Source organism: Empidonax traillii, unplaced genomic scaffold (genome assembly GCF_003031625.1).
Source record: "Empidonax traillii isolate 1590-97213 ecotype Southwest subspecies unplaced genomic scaffold, ASM303162v1 scaffold211:size764888, whole genome shotgun sequence".
Lineage (NCBI taxonomy): Eukaryota > Metazoa > Chordata > Aves > Passeriformes > Tyrannidae > Empidonax > Empidonax traillii.
The window spans coordinates 143,347-161,034 of NW_020955404.1; the positions used below are offsets into that span (position 1 = coordinate 143,347).

Sequence of the window (17,688 nt, forward strand, 5' to 3'; positions counted from 1 at the left end):
AAATAGCTTCTTGACTTGCTTAAAACCTGAAACCACTTTAATCAATTGGCTATACATAGTCTGGATAAATACTGAGTTTGAAATACTGGGTATACGCCAATCCTGTGCTAGTTGCTAATACTTTGATCTAATTTCACATTATTTTAGGAAGAAATGAAAAATATTCTGGTGAGGACAAAGGCAACAGTAAAGACATTATAGCCTGGAAAAGAATAAGTACATTAGTTAAAAATTCAACTTGTTCCAAAAGAATTCAAAAGACAGAAATACATGTAGACTTATCACAAAATGAGACACAAATATCCATATTTTTTTTTATTTTGTTAATCCCACAGAAATTCACTCTTGATTTTCCAGAAATCTACCACTACATAAAGTATATTTAATAGCTTAGTAGACAGCACTACAGTATCATTGTGTCTGTAAGGCACTGCTCCACTTTCTATGGAAACATTATAGCACAGGTGATTTATGTCTGTGTAACAGAAAGGGCTATTCTGTAGAAATAACGCAGGAAATGACACACAGGAAATAAACCAATACAGACATCTTACAATCATTTCCTAAGCTGTAGCACAGCAATCTGCTGAGCTACTGAAACAACCCAGATGCTTCTGATGAAAGAATGAACAAGCACCAAAAAGGCTTCCCTCTCCCAGCATGGCTTCTCGGTCCCAAGAGGAGAAAAGGATGAACAAAGCAACAAGCTATGGAGTTATTTGCCACCTGGAAATATTTTTTATTGGGTACTAACTGTTCAGTCCTGTCATGGTTCATCTACAGCAGCTACAGACAGAGTGGGGGGACCTGCAGCGGCTGTGAAAACAAGAAAACTGAAGATTAATATGTGGTGAATGCCCAAGTGATGGCTGGGGGAAAGAAGGTCATATGGAAGAAAAATCACAATAAGCCTCATGCCAAAACTTTCTTGTCTCATAAGAATTGACTTTTTTGCAGGTCCTGTAGAGATAGGGCAAGGGGTAACAGTTTTAACCTAAGGGACAACAGATTCAGACTAGATATAAGAAAGAAATTTCTTATGATGAGGGTGCTGAAACACTGGATTGCTCACAGAGGTGGTAGATGTCTCGTGCCTGGAAGCATTCAAGGTCAGGTTGGACAGAGCCTTGAGCAACTTGATCTAGATGAGGATGTCTGTGCTCATTGCAGGTGACCTTTAAAGGCCCCTTCCAACCCAAATATTTCCATCATTCTGTGATTCTATGAACTAACCCCAGCATCATTCACGTAACATCCAGTTACCATGTGTTATTCTGCTCTAATGCTCAAAAGCATCTGTTCCCTTCCCACAAGCTCCCACTCTGTCAGCACTAAAATTCAGTTCCTGTCCTCAAGAGCACTTAATTCAGGTTACAGCAAGGTATCAAGATGCAAGGAAATAATTGTACTTTAGTCAGGTTTGCCAATGCAACAAAAGACCACATCCTGGAAACTAGATGAACTCAATAACATTTTAACATGAATTTTATTAAGGAATTCTAGGTCATACCTCATGGGTGTTTAACTGAATGCACAGTATAGAGAACTGCTTTTCATCCAACTAAATTTTACCAGTTAAAAATAGCCAGAAAATTAAGAAATATCATATTATCTCATTATTGCTTAATATTCTACTAGTCCTACCCATGCTTCATACAGCTCTTTAATGGAAAATAATATATATGAAAGTCATATATGCAGATCTCTATACAATATACTAAAAACCACATCTGACATTGGTGTCCTAGGCTACAAACCAATATGAAACATCTCTATACTACTATTTTCTATGGAAAAAAGAGCATAAGTGTTCTAGAGTAATTTGAATACACAGACGTTTACACAAGCAGATTACACTGACACACACTTTATACGTAATTATTTCTTGTAATTCTTTTCCTTATCCACTAGAGCAATTAGCAGAGCTGTTTAAAGACTGCAACCAGGAGAACATCCATGGCATTTTGTGGCACTTTTTTCTTTTAGACAGAAGTTCTTTCCTCAAAAGATTTCATGTGATATTTTATCGTTAAGTATACTGAAGTCACATAGCTGGTGAAATACCTAGTAATACTTATTTTACTACTGTATAAATTGAAAGTCAAAAGATACTGTTAATTTTTATCTTAAGTGAAAGTTAATGTGTCAGTAAAAATGCCCTTTTCTGTAGACACCAAAAAAAAAAAGTTTTGAGAAAAACGAACACAAAATTTACTGTAATTACATGAAACTTCCGACAATAAAAATGAGTAAGATTTTCTTTCGGTAACTTAAAGTTATCTAACACTTCAAACACAATTTTACCTACAAATCAAGGAATCATAAAATACACAGATGCTGTATTAACACCCAATCCATCTTAAAACACCATGGGTGAAATCTTGGTCCCTTAAAGCTGATATCAAACTTTCTGCTAACTTTGACAGTGACAGAATTTCATCCATTGTGCCTACTCAGAAAGCAGAAAAGGGTAAAGAAAAGGCTTTGAAATAGAAAACTAAAACAATAAATAAGATTGCTTTAATCACCACTTCTGATGTCTTTGATCATGCAATTTCTGCCCCTCCCTCTGCTATGCCAACAAGCAGAAGGTTCAGTGCCTGGTAGTTGATTTATCACTCCCTGTGACAGAGATTTGGACCATGCCCTTCCTACTGCTTCATGCCCAGCAAAACACAACACAGCAGCTTTTACACCAGCTGCATTTCAACAGTGCAGGAAAAGATCCACAATATTAAAATTCTGTTTTGCAGTGACTCTGTTCAGAGCACTGCACTTCCTAAAACTGGAGTTGGTTTTTTGGAAGTTTGTTGTTTTGGTTTTGGGTTTGGTGTTGGTTTTTTGGTTGGTTGGTTTTCTTTTTTAAGGTTGGAGACAAGTTCCTCAGTGTGCAAGGTATCTTGCAGGAGAGTGGGTGGCAGCACTTGGCTTCAGTCCCAAATGAAAGGGTGTTCTGCAACTACATTGTCACCTCTTCAGATATACTGCAGAGACTTCAAAGGAAGAACATTTCTGGAAATCAAATGGCTCGATGAGTCCAACGGAAGAAACATACCTAAAGGCCAAATGTCTTTCACAAGAAACTGGACTCCAATGACAGCTGTTGCTTACACACAAACCGGGCAACCTAAACAGCAACTATATCAGTGAATGAAGGGAAAAGCTTTCATGAGGGGCATTAATAAATGAGTTGAGGCAACATTTAGTGCCTCAGCCACCTGAAAAACAAATTCTGCAGCACTGTATGAACTTCTACCAGATTAGTGTTGCTACCGGGAAGTGCACTGAACTCCAGTACTACTTAATTACTATACATTATGCTTTTTTTTTTAAACTATTTTTTAATATATTTATAAACATCTCAAGTTTAGCTAACCTGTTTTGTTCAGTTCCATGAATAATGATTATATCAGTGCCAACAACAGGCAGATAGAAAAGTCATTACAATTTCAGTTCACACAAATGCACGCAACATTTGCACTGGAATAAGCACCAGGTTTGCTTGCAACAGCAAATACAGAGAGGCAACGTTTTCTTAAATTTTGTCTTTCAGAGCAATGAAATCTGCATAAAATTTCTTTTTAATATTGTCCCCACTGCTTTTATAAGACAAAGCTGTGCAAGGCATGAGCACGTGAAGAAGAAACACTGGCTTTGTTTTGAAGTGAGAATTTTCAATACCTACTACGTGTCATTTTCTTTTCTGATCTCTGATTTCCAAGACCATTTTGCTAGCCTATTTAATATTAGCCTGTATTACACACTCAATGATTTTAAAATATGTTATTCTCAAATATGAAAGTATAACATGTTTTTTAAGAGACTAATCCTATATGCAAATTCAGCAGAAGACTGTAAGGAATATTTGATGTACATAATTTTAAGGAAAAAAAAAAAAAAAAACACAAAAAACACTTCTCTGATATATCAAGGTAGAAGACAACATGCCAGGAGATCACACTGTAAGATTTCACAGGACACTGGAGTGGTGGAGCACAAATGAGAGTTCACCCTCAGGTGCCTCTGAGCAGACAAAAAGCAGCAGCTGCCAAAATCTCAAGCAAGGGTGTCCACCGCCTGTTAATGACAGTGGTAAGGCTCAGGTGGCAGAACAATCATCTATCCGGAATGCCAGAGATCTTAGGAAAATGTCTCTCTGAAAAATATAAACACAAACCCTCCTTTTGCTCCCATGCTCACACACAAAGCACTGCTGTTTCTGCTCAAGGCCTGGCCTTACAGGTCAGGAATAAAATGGGGTAATGCTTACTGTCTATCAGCTGCACTACCTACACATACCAACCCCCAGCCACTCTGTGTTACAGTGGAGGAGGATGGCTCTCTAGTGCAATGGATGAACTACATCTTGCTAGCCGCAGAGCAAGAGTGGACACACTGGTAGTTATCCTGTGGGGCCACAGATCAGCACTCTGTGCTCCCCTGGAAAGTTGCATTCCCCTTCACATGGTACCACTTTGCTCCTTTCGTTCCAGCATCCTCTCAGCACTGCCAGTTTACAGAAGCATCAAACTGGATATACGTAACAGGGGCAGCTGCCCTGTGGATGGAGAGTAGCATCATTAAACTTTGTCAGGTATGCCTAAATTTTTGGTGTTGTCTTTAGTAAGGCTGGTGATCCTTGCTAATGCTGTAAATCAGCTGTTGGGTCATGGTGGACAAGGCTGTGACAGTGAACACCAAGGAAACAGGGAAAGCAGTGTACAACTAGAAAATGAGGGTAGGCAGTAACTGCAGATAGCCAGGTTTGGAGACAGGAGTATTATCTCACCTTGAGGCCCCTTTAGGCCTTACATATGCCTTACATATGAAAAAAATGCGTACACCAGATTGATTTTCTTAGGAAATCAGTAACTCGGTTTTACTGAGTTTATCTACTGTTGCCTGCCAATAAGAAATTGTTTCCTGGATACAGAGCTTAAACAGCAGGCCAAAAGACTTCCTTCAGTACACCAATGTATTCTTCTGCTTCCTCAGCCTTTTTTGCACCTTTCTCCTTGTACACTATGCCTGAATATCAGCCATAGGGGTTGTCCAAATAGCCACAAAGCTTCTTTCTTCAATGTCTTCTTTCTTCATTTTGTGTTAAGGTTGAATGTACGCTGTTGATACTAACATTATCTATTACTGAAACTGTTTTTAAGATTACTCTATTCCATAGTTTTTGTGAAGGTACTGGTGCGTATTCTTCTCTTGTTTCATTAGTTTCCCAACCATTCCATCACAAACTTGATGGTTTTCTTCCCCTCCTTGGTCTATAAATTTCTGTTGGGCATTTTCTCATCCAATCAACCCCATGACTAAGACTTTCACTTGCAAAAGAGATAAATAACCAAGCCTTGCTTTTAATTACTTTAACCTGGGAACAATTTGTTGCAAGAGTCTACAGACAGAGTGCTGCCCCTTTCCAGGCATTTTCTAAACTGGCAAATCAGCGCAGGGCCTTGCAGGGTATCACTGTCTTCCTCACGAGATTAGGTTTTAAGCCAGCTCTACGTTCTGAACGTACTTTGCTGGAATACTTAATAAAGTCCAAGCAGTTACTGACACTAACAGAGCCTGCAAGACTCTGCCTGTATGGGGGGGTTGCTGTAACCGATTTCAGCTACAATGTAAATGAGGAAACAATCAAGCTTGTTACCGTGATTCACAGAACAATTTCAGATTGCAAAGATGAACAGATGGCATTTGTGAGCTTTATTCAATATCTTGGACTTTTTAATTAGATTCCTATTCATGTCAGTCTTCTGGTTTACAGCAGGAGATCCCAGGTTTCAAAGTAACCTTAGGAATCCCATTGCTCTGTCTGATAGAAGCCATTATGTCAGGAAACTGCTGCAGGCATAGCTCCTGCTGCTTCCACACCAAGAACTGGTCAGCAGGTAATTAAAAGAACAAAATTAAAGGGATAGACCAAAAATGCAGCTCTGCCTTAGCCAAAATGCAAATTAGGGGTTTAATGCACCACACTGTTTTATAATTTTAGGATGCTCTTGGTATGTTTATCATTAGGAATCTGTATGCCCTAATTTTCTCCTCCATGTCTTCGTGTGGTTCTCAAATTCACCTTCTGCCACTGACAAGCTCCCTCTGGGTTTTCACCGCTTTTCGGAAAGCTGCAGGTGGGTACAATGAAACAAAATGAAACAAAACATACTGACTGCTAAAAAGCTGAAGAACTAGGAAGGGAACAAATAGTGCATCCCTCCCACAGCACTGGAATGCGGCAAATAGCACCAGCAGACTGTGATGGCTGTGGGAATAAATGCCCCAACAGACATTATTGCTGTTAAATTTTGGAATCAGGTTCAATACTTCCTTTCACCAATACAGATCAAACAAAAACAACCAAAGAAGCAAAATTCATCAAAACTTTCACAAACTCCCAACAGATTGACTAACATAATAAATTAGGACTTTTATGAGTTCTGCAGTCCATAAAATCTCTGTGACGCTTTTAATCTGTGGCAATAGAGCATGACACAACACACTGAAACAGTAAGTCTAGTTGTATCAATCACAATGGCACGGCTTTACGGCCATCCTTTTCTCAAAATCAATTAGAAGTTGACTATTTCTGAGTTGTTTGTTTATATTACTTTACCTTTCTGAGAAGGAAACTCCAAAATTCTAGACTGCTCTAATCACATTCAGCAGAGCACTGAACACATCTACAAATCCATTTTCATCTTATAATATATCCTGAATATATAAGCCAGTATTAAAAATAGCCTGTTTTAGAAAAGAATGGGCCAAATACTCTGTAACCAAATAACAACAAATGAAGTGTTTGTGCATATCTACTTTTGTGGCATCGCTGCCCAAAGTCCCTTCCAAGTGGTAGAACTCAGAAGTCATTTCAAAATGTAGCAATGCTCCATTATATACTGATTTTAAAAAAAGATGAGCGGGATACAAAATAAACTGAACATATACCTCTATATTATTTTTTAATTCTTCGAATATTATATAGCAATCAGCTCTAATAGTTACTGGCCTGGCATATGTGAGTCAGGGAAAAAAAAACTGCAACTCTCTGCAACTTGGAGAATTCCCTTGTTTATTCGGCACCATTTTGCCCCAAAGTGTTTTGTCAGGAAAGAAAAGCAATTCTGTCCTAGCACAGAATGAGACTGAATTCCTCTGAAACTGCATTCCTTTCTAGTGGATGTGATCATGTCAGACACACTCTTGGGGAATGAGGATGAACAGGATGTGTTGAGGTCCAACCATGATTCCCTGTGATGTGCAAAGTGCCCATAGGCCTAATCTTCCTAAAAGGTGGTTTTGTCAGGGTTGTGCAGTGAGCTCCAGCTTCAAAGGCCAAATGGGTCTGGATTTTGTGTTAACTAGTAGCATACACATTGTAGTAGATAGCACAGTATCAACAACAATATGGGGTTTCTTCAATTAGTAACAACACAACATGCTGAAGCAGTTAAAAATAATCAAAAGTTCAATAAATGCTATCAACAAGCCTTTTACAAAACATCATGATTAAGTCTTTTAAAAATCTCTAAACAACCCCTTTATTTCTGATGACAAAACTAAACAGAGTGGAATAAACTAGCTCTACCATAAACTCAGTTGCACCAGATCTTTCAAAACCCTCAACTAAGGCACATCTCTCTCTCATATGCCATTCACAGTGTTTCTAACTACAGCAGACAGATATTGGATAGTCACCAGATTTAAACCTTAACACTGCTCTGTCCTTTGTGATTTTGTGAGACATCAGGAGCAGGTCATCACTTCACTGATGATTTTCTGTCTAATTCTAGAACGATGCACGCTGCACCAGAAACTGCTCATCCATTCCCTCTCCTTTGAGACAGAATTTACCACATCATAAGACACTGAGCAGAGCAGGAAAAAGCCTAAACCCCTTCCTTTCCCTACTAAGTATAGAAAACTGCACCTATGCTATTTACAGATTTGGAGGCTTGTCTGGACTGAAGTTTTGAAAATACAAACGATTTTCAAGTCAGAGGCATTAAGATTTGGATTAATGCCTTGAGAGTAACTATTCACATAACCTTCATTTCCCCCTGTGCTGATGTTCACTATGGGCTGACTCTAAAGCCTCAAAAGCACCAAGCCAATATGAAACATTAACACCTAGGGACTAAAACAAATTTTAAGCTGGTTGTATCTGGATCTTGGCTTATAATGTTTCATAATACAATTTTCACATTCAGAAATAAACAAACCAACAAAATAAAAACAAACAAACCTTGCATAATTTATTTGCTCTCTAAATGTCTTCTTTCTCTCTGCATCATGAGTGAAAGCACAGAGAGAGGGTGGGGTGTCCTTGCAGCTTTCCAAGCTGAAGAATTATTTGATGGAAGTCTTTATTTTTGTAGTGCTGGCAATCTGAAAAACAAAAATTGTTTTGTTAACACCTGTACCCCTAGATGCATTAGAAATAAGGTTTGTTCTGAAGCACTGCCAACTAAATCATTAACTCCTCCTATAAAAAAGCCAACAATTCTCATGTAAAAAAGGCAGCTAGAAACATCTCCACTCAATTCATACCTCACATGTTCCATGCAGACTGCTCATGCACAACAGCTAAAAAGCTTCTTTCTATGTACAAATGGAAATTAGAAACCCAGTAAAGCAACACACTACAATCATATGCTTCAAGAGGAGCTTACGTTAAGCTGTCCAGGTTTCCATCCAGGAAACACACAACTAGGAAAGGTGGCTTGAAACGGGCCAGCACCACCACAGTCCCTTTTCTACAGTGGTGGCAGAGACCACAAACGGTACCTGTACCACAGCAGGATTGCCCACTTCCACATGTTCTTATTTCAAACTTCTATCAAATCCCAGCCAGGACCTCTGAAAAATAGCTGCACATCAGTTACAAAGAATTCCCGTGGAAGTTCTCTTGCACCAGCCAAGCTGAGCTCTGAAAAGCTAGTCACTACTTTTGAGTAGACCAATATGTAGCAATCAGCTGCTCTTTTGCCCACACCACCTGACAATGGTAAGACAGAAGATATAGACACCATCCTCAGTGTGCTTGCATTGAACAAGAAGAGTGGCTAACTGAACTCCCAAAGCTGGCACAGAGAACTTCATGCTTTACCAAGTCTGTCATTTTCATTCTGCAAAGTGTCAGACTGTATTATAATATTTTCTGTGATGCTTGAATTGGCAAAGTTGATTTTAAACTACTTCTTCACGGCACACAGCACCTTGTCATAAAAATATCCTTATATCTACAACAGTTAAACTGACATACCATAGAATTAAAACTAACACAAGAATTTTATCGTACTCATGCTTAAAAGGGCAGACCTTACTGAAAAGCATGGTGACGGAGTCCATACACAACTAAACAGATTCTTAACTAAAATGTTACATGCAAACCTGTAAAACAGAAACTAGGTGTTACTCCTCTGTCTAAAGCTGTTACATTTCCTTTTTCCAAAATTACTAGTGGAGTTAGAGCAAAGTCCTAAACTGACTTCACTCAGAACAAAGGCTGTTCTTTTAAAACGAAACGCAAACAAAATAGCAAAGAATACAAGGTGCAAAAGCCCCCACACAAAATGGACAAATTAACAATGGGTGAGCAAAGTAAAGAGCAGTATCAAGCTGCAAGTCACACCCAAGAGGAAACTTGAGTTATAAGATGTAAGTAATATTTGCCCTAGTTGTTACCATAAAAACACTTGTAAAGTTCCAAGTACAAAACACAGACTTGCTTTGCTGGTAGGGAAAGGTATCTATCTATCTACACAGAACATTTAGAGCACAGACCACTAAAGCCCTCCTAATCATGGCTGTAAGAGACACAGAGCCAAGCACCGCAGAACTGGGTTGCAAGTGCCATGACTATGGCATTCAGATAACACTGCTGTGTCGTGGATATCTTCTTTTGCAAAGTTTATAGTGCTGCTACTGGGCCTGACCTCTGTCTTTTCCTACAGAATGGCACAGCATGGATCCACTCCTTAAAGACACACAGCACTTCCTTCATCATGGTATCCAGTTCCTGAGCACCTGCAACTAAGACTCAAAAGACCTGGGTGATAACTTGCTTTCACCTACATGATTGCAAAGTCCCTGAACTGAGAAGTGCACTTTTTCTTCCCATGTTCCAGCTCACTGCAGAGGGCTGCTCAAGCATTTTCTTTTTTTTTGGCTGGAACCACATTTCCAGCTCTTCACAGATGTAGCTTCTTAACTAGTGCTTTGATAGACATGGAGTGAGTCCTAGTACAGACCTAAATACAAGACCTGTTTCACTATACACATGTAATTTCAACAATGTAGAGCTAAACTCTGCCTTCACAGGCAAACCTGACTCCCCTGGATTCTTGCTGGCCCATAACTATATGGGGAATGCACTGGGCTGTTAACTAATTACAGCCCAGGCGACCTCACAATAGTAACACAGTCTGCCTAGATTTGTAAATGTACAGATAAAACATTTCAATCTGGACAAGAACAGGCAGTAATGAGAACACAATGTTTATAGCAGGCAGATGGTGTACTACTTTTGATACAAAAAAAACATTTTATGGCAAAGAATTACAAGAGCGTCCTACCAATCAGGTCTTACTTGGATACTTAATTAAGGATGATATCCTGCTCTGTTTGAAGAAAACTTCCTGGCCAGGGAAGAGGGCCAGATTTTTTGAAGTGCTTCCAGCACTCCTAGCAAGCTACCTCTTAGGGAGGTCACAATGCTCCCCCGCAAGCAGTCCATCAAATGTTGAAGGAAGTTTGCCATGGTGAATACAAACTTCTCAGCAGTGCCCTGCCAGATCTGTGATACCCATCTCCCCAGACCTGCACAATCTTGAATAATAAGGCTTAACAAAAGAAAAATCTGTAGGGTAGAATATTGCTCCACACATACAGAGCTTTACACATTCAAGTGTCTTTTTCTAGCAGGCTAAGAGGAAAGAGGCATCTTACATCAGTGATCTCACAACACTCCTCTTTCCCCTTGCCCAAAAAATGTCTTTTAAGATCAATGATTCTCATCAAACCTCTACTGAGGTCAAAGCACTTCCAAAGGAAACAATCTGAAAAAACAAACATCCTTTCACATAACAAAAAAAAAAAAAAAAAAAAAAAAAAAAAAAAAAAAAAAAAAAGCAAAAAAACAAACAAACAAAACAAAAGCAAAAAAAATAAAAAAGGAAAAAACAAAGAAAATAAAAGGGGGGTAGGGAGGAACACCAAGCAGAAAATGGTAGAAAAAGACAAAGTAGTACTTAAAAGACAAAGAATTGTTATACTATAATAAGTCACATAAAACTCATACATCCCAGACTGAGGTTCTTTCTTCCTGCATTTTAACGAGGACAAAAATCCCATGCACTAAGCATGGAAAATACAACACCCTGGGCTCTGCCACTTAGTTAAGGACAGACAGGTAGGCACAGCTGTACATGTCTTAACAGAATAGATTAGGTAGTATGTGCTATGGTAACAAAACTTCCATTTGTCATTCATCTTTTTCATTTTCCTGTTCAGCAGCGAGGTACACAAAAATAAACACCAGCAAACAGTTGAAGTAAAGTCCTTAGTATAAACCTACCACAGGTCTTTCCAGCTCTACTGTAAACAAAGAGTGAATTACATTATACAGTCAACAGCAGCACTAAAGTCACAGATGTACTTCCTCAATCATGATTTGAGAAGGGCTGTGCAAACTCAGGGCAGGTGCCATCTGCATGAGCAGGGAGCAAACACTAGCTGTTGGTTGGTTGGTTGTTTTTGCCAGTTGCCAGACATCTTCATTATAAACTATAGCCCCTGGTTAAAGCCAGTGTACAGTGACGAGGTGCTGAGCAATTCAGGAGCACAACTCTACAGACACCTCCATTCCTCTGAGCTGTAGAACACCTGTGTTGAAAGGGAGGTACGAGATGCTACCAAACCTCAACAGGTCTGGCAAGAAGGAAGCAGAGAGTTGATGCATATTCATGTGGTTCCTGGGAGGGTTGTGGCTAAACTTAATACAACACAATACCCTCCTATAAAGTGCATTGCAAACAGCTTTCCAGGATAGTCACAGTATATACATCAAAATCTTGCCCTGTCAATCATCAGATGAGAGAGATTTTAACTTATTCTGTGACATCTATGTTCAACCAACAACCAGCAAAGAGCCTGTGGCAGCTGTTGCAGCTTTCTTCAACAGTCCCTCAGTTTGCTGCACAAGGTTTTCTCGGTTTTCCACCCTTTCCCCTGGAGAAATTTGGCGATAGTCTGCAGATCCAATGTAATACCATGGAAAGCTACTTTTGCTTACAGAAAACAAACAAACAAACAAACAAAAGAATCCCACAACTTTTTCAGCCCCATGGAACAACCCTAATTGCACCGCGTGTCATACTGGACACATCAGTATATATTCAGACATTCAGCACATAATCAACTCCTGGGAGCCCAGGCTGCCCAGTGGCACACTGAGCATCAGCTCTGCTATGGGCAGCAAACACTCCAGTCCTTGGAAAGGGACCATTGACTGGGCACATCTACTCAGCCTACCCACAATGGCAGGGCTGTGCCACAGCAAGCAGCTCTGCCCAGAAGGCAGAAATGTTTCGCACAAGGAAGGTTGGACTTCACTTTCCTGTGCCTGGGTGTTTGTTTCAGGAAATTTCCCGTTCCCAAGCAGAGTTTCAGGATCTACCCTAACTGCTCTGTCAGATGCAGAAGAGAGACAAGCAGGTATGTGTGTCTGGGATGATCCATGGCATTTCCTTCCCCACCTTTTTTGCTATTTGGAAAATATAATTGTGAAAGCACTTGAAAATATTTTTTTATATTTGTTGATGATTTACATTTCAGAGGTCCTGACCTTTTTCCTAATTTTTGACTGATCCTATGAGAAAAAGGAACATCTTGTTAACACTACTTTCCTTTCATTCACTGATTCTACACAAAACCAATGATCAACCTCTAAATCCTCTAACTCTCTATTCAGTAGTTTAATTAGAAAGATGATCATTGATTAATCCACTTGAGTTACCCTGGAGAAGGTATGACTGAGCATAGATCACTCCACCCCGGAGAAATGGGTATTAATTAGTTCTGCATTAAACACTTTCCTCTTTATTCAACTTCAAAAGAAGTAGCAAAAACCCACAACTTAAGTCCAAATTTTCAGTCTCAAACTTTTGAGGTATTTTTTATTTTACTTTATTCTTTAGGAAGTCTCATATTTTCTTGCCTTGAATTTCCTAATTATCTATTTAGTTTTTTTGAATTATTGTGATTACACAAACCAAGGCTGAAGGTTCAATACTCATTTTCAAAGCCCTGCCAAATACCTGCAACCATGAATTAGTCAGCTCCAGCAAGCAATGAGGGTTGACAATGATACTCAATGGGAATGTACACAGCATTAAGCACATACCACAACTGAAACCAGGTATACTCTCATCTGGCCCGTGGTTTCAGTGTCCCACCTAGGAAGACAATGAAAGGGAAAACCTTATTTGAAGGTTTCCTCAGTCTTTTTTTAAGATCTCATTAAAACTCCTCCAGCCACAAGCTGGCCTTCAGTCTGTTTTTTACCCCTGAAAAGCAGGTAAGCCTTCCTTGACCGTATCTCTGCACCACAACTCACACTGCCCTTGGTCTGGTAAAGCTCAAGCTTCACCAGCCCTAAGGGTCACAATTCTGTTTGCTGATGCTCTGAACAGCCTCAAGGACAGGCTAACTTTTCTGTTTCTGTGAAAATCCCCTCCTGGTCTCTGCACATGAATCGAAAGCATCCCCATATCGTGACCTCCGCCTTGTTTGCTCCCCTGTGACCAAGGTAGACACCATCTCCTTCCCACAGGTTGAGCGATAGAAGCCCCAGATGATTTCAAGCAAATAACCCTCTTGCTCTCTTTCCCTTTGTCCAGGATGGTCTCCTGCAGAGGGGCAGGTAGAGTTGGTATCTCAGCTTTATGTAGGAGCAGCTCTAATCTTTCCCCTGGTCACCAGAAAATGACATTAGGAAGGCAGACATGGGGCAGATCAGACAATCAGGCTAGGCAGGGCAGGGAGGGAAGAGCAGAGCTTTCTCTTCCACATCTCAAATTACATGCTTCAATATCATCTCTTCTGCTGTGCATGCTTCTTCCCATACTTGGCATTATTTATTCACTTTCAAAGCACAAGCCACGACACAGGATACAACACGGCTCCACAGACTCCTGGTACATGGTTAGAAAGGATTTTTCCACTGGCCTCTGTCGACTTAATACATAATCAATATGTGGCTTAAGCAAAAGTCAAGCAAGAAAGCTGAGGGTACACTTTCAGATTCACATCTAAGATTTAAATTTTCAAGAAAACTGATCCATGACTTTTTAAGAGCATCCAGAAGCAATCTATTATGAATCCCTTCTCTATTGCCAGTATCCCTAGTGGTGAAAAGGTGTTTTCTAAAAGTGTTTATTTCAAGGTTATGTCATCATCCAAAACCTATGGAGAAAAGAAAATATGCCTACGTTATTGCAAACGAGTGGGAGCAGTAACTAAACCCTATTGAGGCTTCTGATGGTTTTGCCAACACTCATAGATCAGTCCAATGATGCAGTTTTAAAAAAAAAGGGCGACTGATAGGGAAGGCACAAAGAAATACCAGAACTGAGCCTGATCTACAGGAGACCCATCACAAAACCACAGCTCTCTAGTGCTGACGGGATTAGATCTGCATAAAGCACAAGCAATAGGTGCACAGACCCCATCACCAGCCTTAGGACTCTCCATTTCAAAACATTTTTGCAGTGAAACAACTTAAGAAAATAAACATTCCAAGTTAGGGGAAGATCAGTCATAAACCTTTTCTGAAAGGGAGATGAACTCTCTCATTGTGTATTGGAAAGCAACACTATAAACCAGGCCAGATCTATATAAAGCAACACTGTGGGCTTAAAGTGACAGCGACATTACTCTGTCAGAGAAACAAAAACTTCTGGCAAAAAAAACTTGGAGATTTCTGAGAAATTTTCCATAAAGCCAACAAAAGTAGCAAAAACAGCTGCACACAGAAAGGCAAGCCTTAGATTTTCTGTAAAGCTAGCAACATTACTAACAGGCCATTGCTCACATTTGGTGATAGATACTGAATTTAACAGTTAGATGATCTACATTTTACAGACACCATGCAGTAAGAAATACTTCAGAAAATACTGTATTATCTTACATTTTTCCAAGTATTTTATTTTCTCTCTTCCAGAACATTCATTTGGTATAATTTTTAGGACCTTACATGATGTCCAAGAAAACAGCCTAGTATTTTAATTCTGCATTTACATCAGGACATTCATAATTGATTAGAACCAATAGTAATAGTGAAGAAAGTGACTTCAAAATAATAACCTGAAATATAGACTCAAATTCAGTCTCTTTTGCTTAAATATGTATTGAAAAATTCATCACATCAAGAAAAACATTTAAGGAAAACACTGGAGTTCCTCCTTTTCACCTCAGCACCCAAACTCCCCGGGAAGTCACCCATTATTAACTCCAGCTGGCAAGAACACAAACCTACAATTTGCAACACTGATTAACTCTTACCTAAGATTTTATAACACAGGGTCACGAACTACTTAATTGTTTTAGTTGATTAGCAACTTTAGCAACACTTTTTTTCAAAATAAAAAGCATAATGCTAATGACATTTCCACTCACACAAGTTTTAATTAGGGGTGTTTTGTTGGTGGGAGCATGCTTTGAGATGGACAGTGCTAAGGAACAATCCTCACAAACTACCCTAATCGTTTGAATAGGTTGAAAATGTTCAACAGCGTATGATGAATGCTGTAATTGCTAGGAAATCCATGGTAACATTCACCTTTGGGTGTGAAATGTGAATGCATGTTTGAAGGGTGACAAAATATTCTTCATTAGCAAAACAAATTAGCTGAATTATTGTAAAAACAATCTAGTCATTTATACTCTGCAAGCAATTACCTATTTGCTGCAATCCTGATCTACTTCTCAGCCCACTAATTTGGCCAAGCACTGGAGGATGGCAAACGCTTCCCTCTCCCCTTCCACCACAACTGCGCAAGTATAAATTTCCCGTTTCACAGAATCTTCTGGTGTCTCTTGGGGATCATGATTGAGAAGGCATCTAAAGCACTTCTCACTAGGAGAAGCATTCTGTGTTTTCTGAGCAAGATGAATATTTCAAAAGGGCTTGAGATAGGGAGAAGCAAAAAGTATCACTGTCATTATAAAAGTGAAAGAACAAGAACGTGGGAAAAGAGAACGCCAACCACATGAAGCCTTTAGACCTTGACTGGAGCAACGTTGACATATCAGCATCAGCTTCATTTCCATCCTGCAGAACAACAAAGACCTGACCTTAGTCTTGCCATCACCCTCAAGTCATGAACCTCTATTACCCTGATTTCTTCAATAGCTTAAAGATACCACACACTGGATTATTGTTTTCACTGTTTTATTGCAACTTTAATAAAACATCCAGATAGTGTTTTTTAAACAAAACACACAGATCGATCCCCTCTATGGAAGACATGACTAACAGTTGCTACTTTAAAGTAACAAAGAATTATTGGTAAAATCCTATAACCTGGCTGTACTAGAGTCTCCCTGCAACCTGGGAGAAAAAAAAGGTAGAAGAAAAAAAGGGGATTTTTTAATATTGTTCCCAAAGTTTGGGCATCCCATCTCTCATCCTAGGCACTTGTGAGAGCAGTATATGGACTAGAGTATAAATTATACACTCAGCTTCATCAGAATTAACTGCACGAATGATGACTAGTAAAACAGTAGTGATTTTCCAATTATTGTCTCATGTATGCCTTGGCATAAAGCTTTACTGAATTTGGAAGGCTACTAAACACCCAGATACCCTTTCCTCCAACAAAGCAGAGGCAGTGGGAATCATGGAGCTACCCAGCTGGCTGTTTTGTATCACCCATCATAATCATCACCCCAGGCATAGAAAGAGGCTGGTGAGGTTGAAGCACGTTTTATAAAGTGGGAGTATTCTATGATTGTATCAGCAAACCTCTTACCTGCTCTTGCGAGCACGTGCAGATAATTTTCACCAACTCTGGTAGGTTGGCAAATCTGTGTTAATTTCCATGGGGCTGCAAAAAGCACCCAAACTCCCCTCTCTACTCCCTGAAGGTATAATAATACTTTGAAGGAATGACTGGCTAAATAAAGTTGACAAATCTCTCTATATTTCTGTAATGCATTCTTTTAAAAACGGTTGGAGTTCTTCTGTTGAAAATCTTTCCAAGAGGTTTCAGCCTGAAGCAGAAAAAACACTCTGGAAATTTTTGTCTGAATGACTGAAGGCTGGCCAGAACTAAACACAGGTGAAAATATAAAGCTAGAATATGGGAGGCATGCTTAAGGGTGCTCCTACTACCTCTACTGACAGTATTTTATATATATAATATTGTATAATGCAGTTGAAAATGTAAAGACATATTAAAACAGCTTTAAAACCCTAATGGCCCATCCTTTCTGTTGTTGTTCCTTCAGTATTTTAAATAGTGGAAGGTAGGATTACTGCAGTTTTAGCAATATAAAATATGAAACATCCAGATTCTGTGCTGAAAACCCCTCTCTTGGGATCTGAGGTCAAGAAGGGACCACCTGGTTCAGCCAGTCCTGCTACAAGCAGCCAGGTAGTGCAGGTATCTTGTTCTGAAG

The 17,688-nt window shown here is 39.4% G+C and overlaps 1 protein-coding gene across 1 annotated transcript in view; it reads right to left on the minus strand.

Annotated features, from left to right (window-relative positions):
* Positions 1–8,323: 8,323 nt before the first annotated feature.
* Positions 8,324–17,688, minus strand: part of SCAF8 (SR-related CTD associated factor 8) — a 151,506-nt gene continuing 142,141 nt past the window's right edge. Inside the window, exon 21 of the mRNA XM_027887470.1 lies at positions 8,324–8,394. The gene's annotated coding sequence lies outside the window, so the exon portion shown is untranslated. The remainder of the gene's footprint in view (positions 8,395–17,688) is intronic.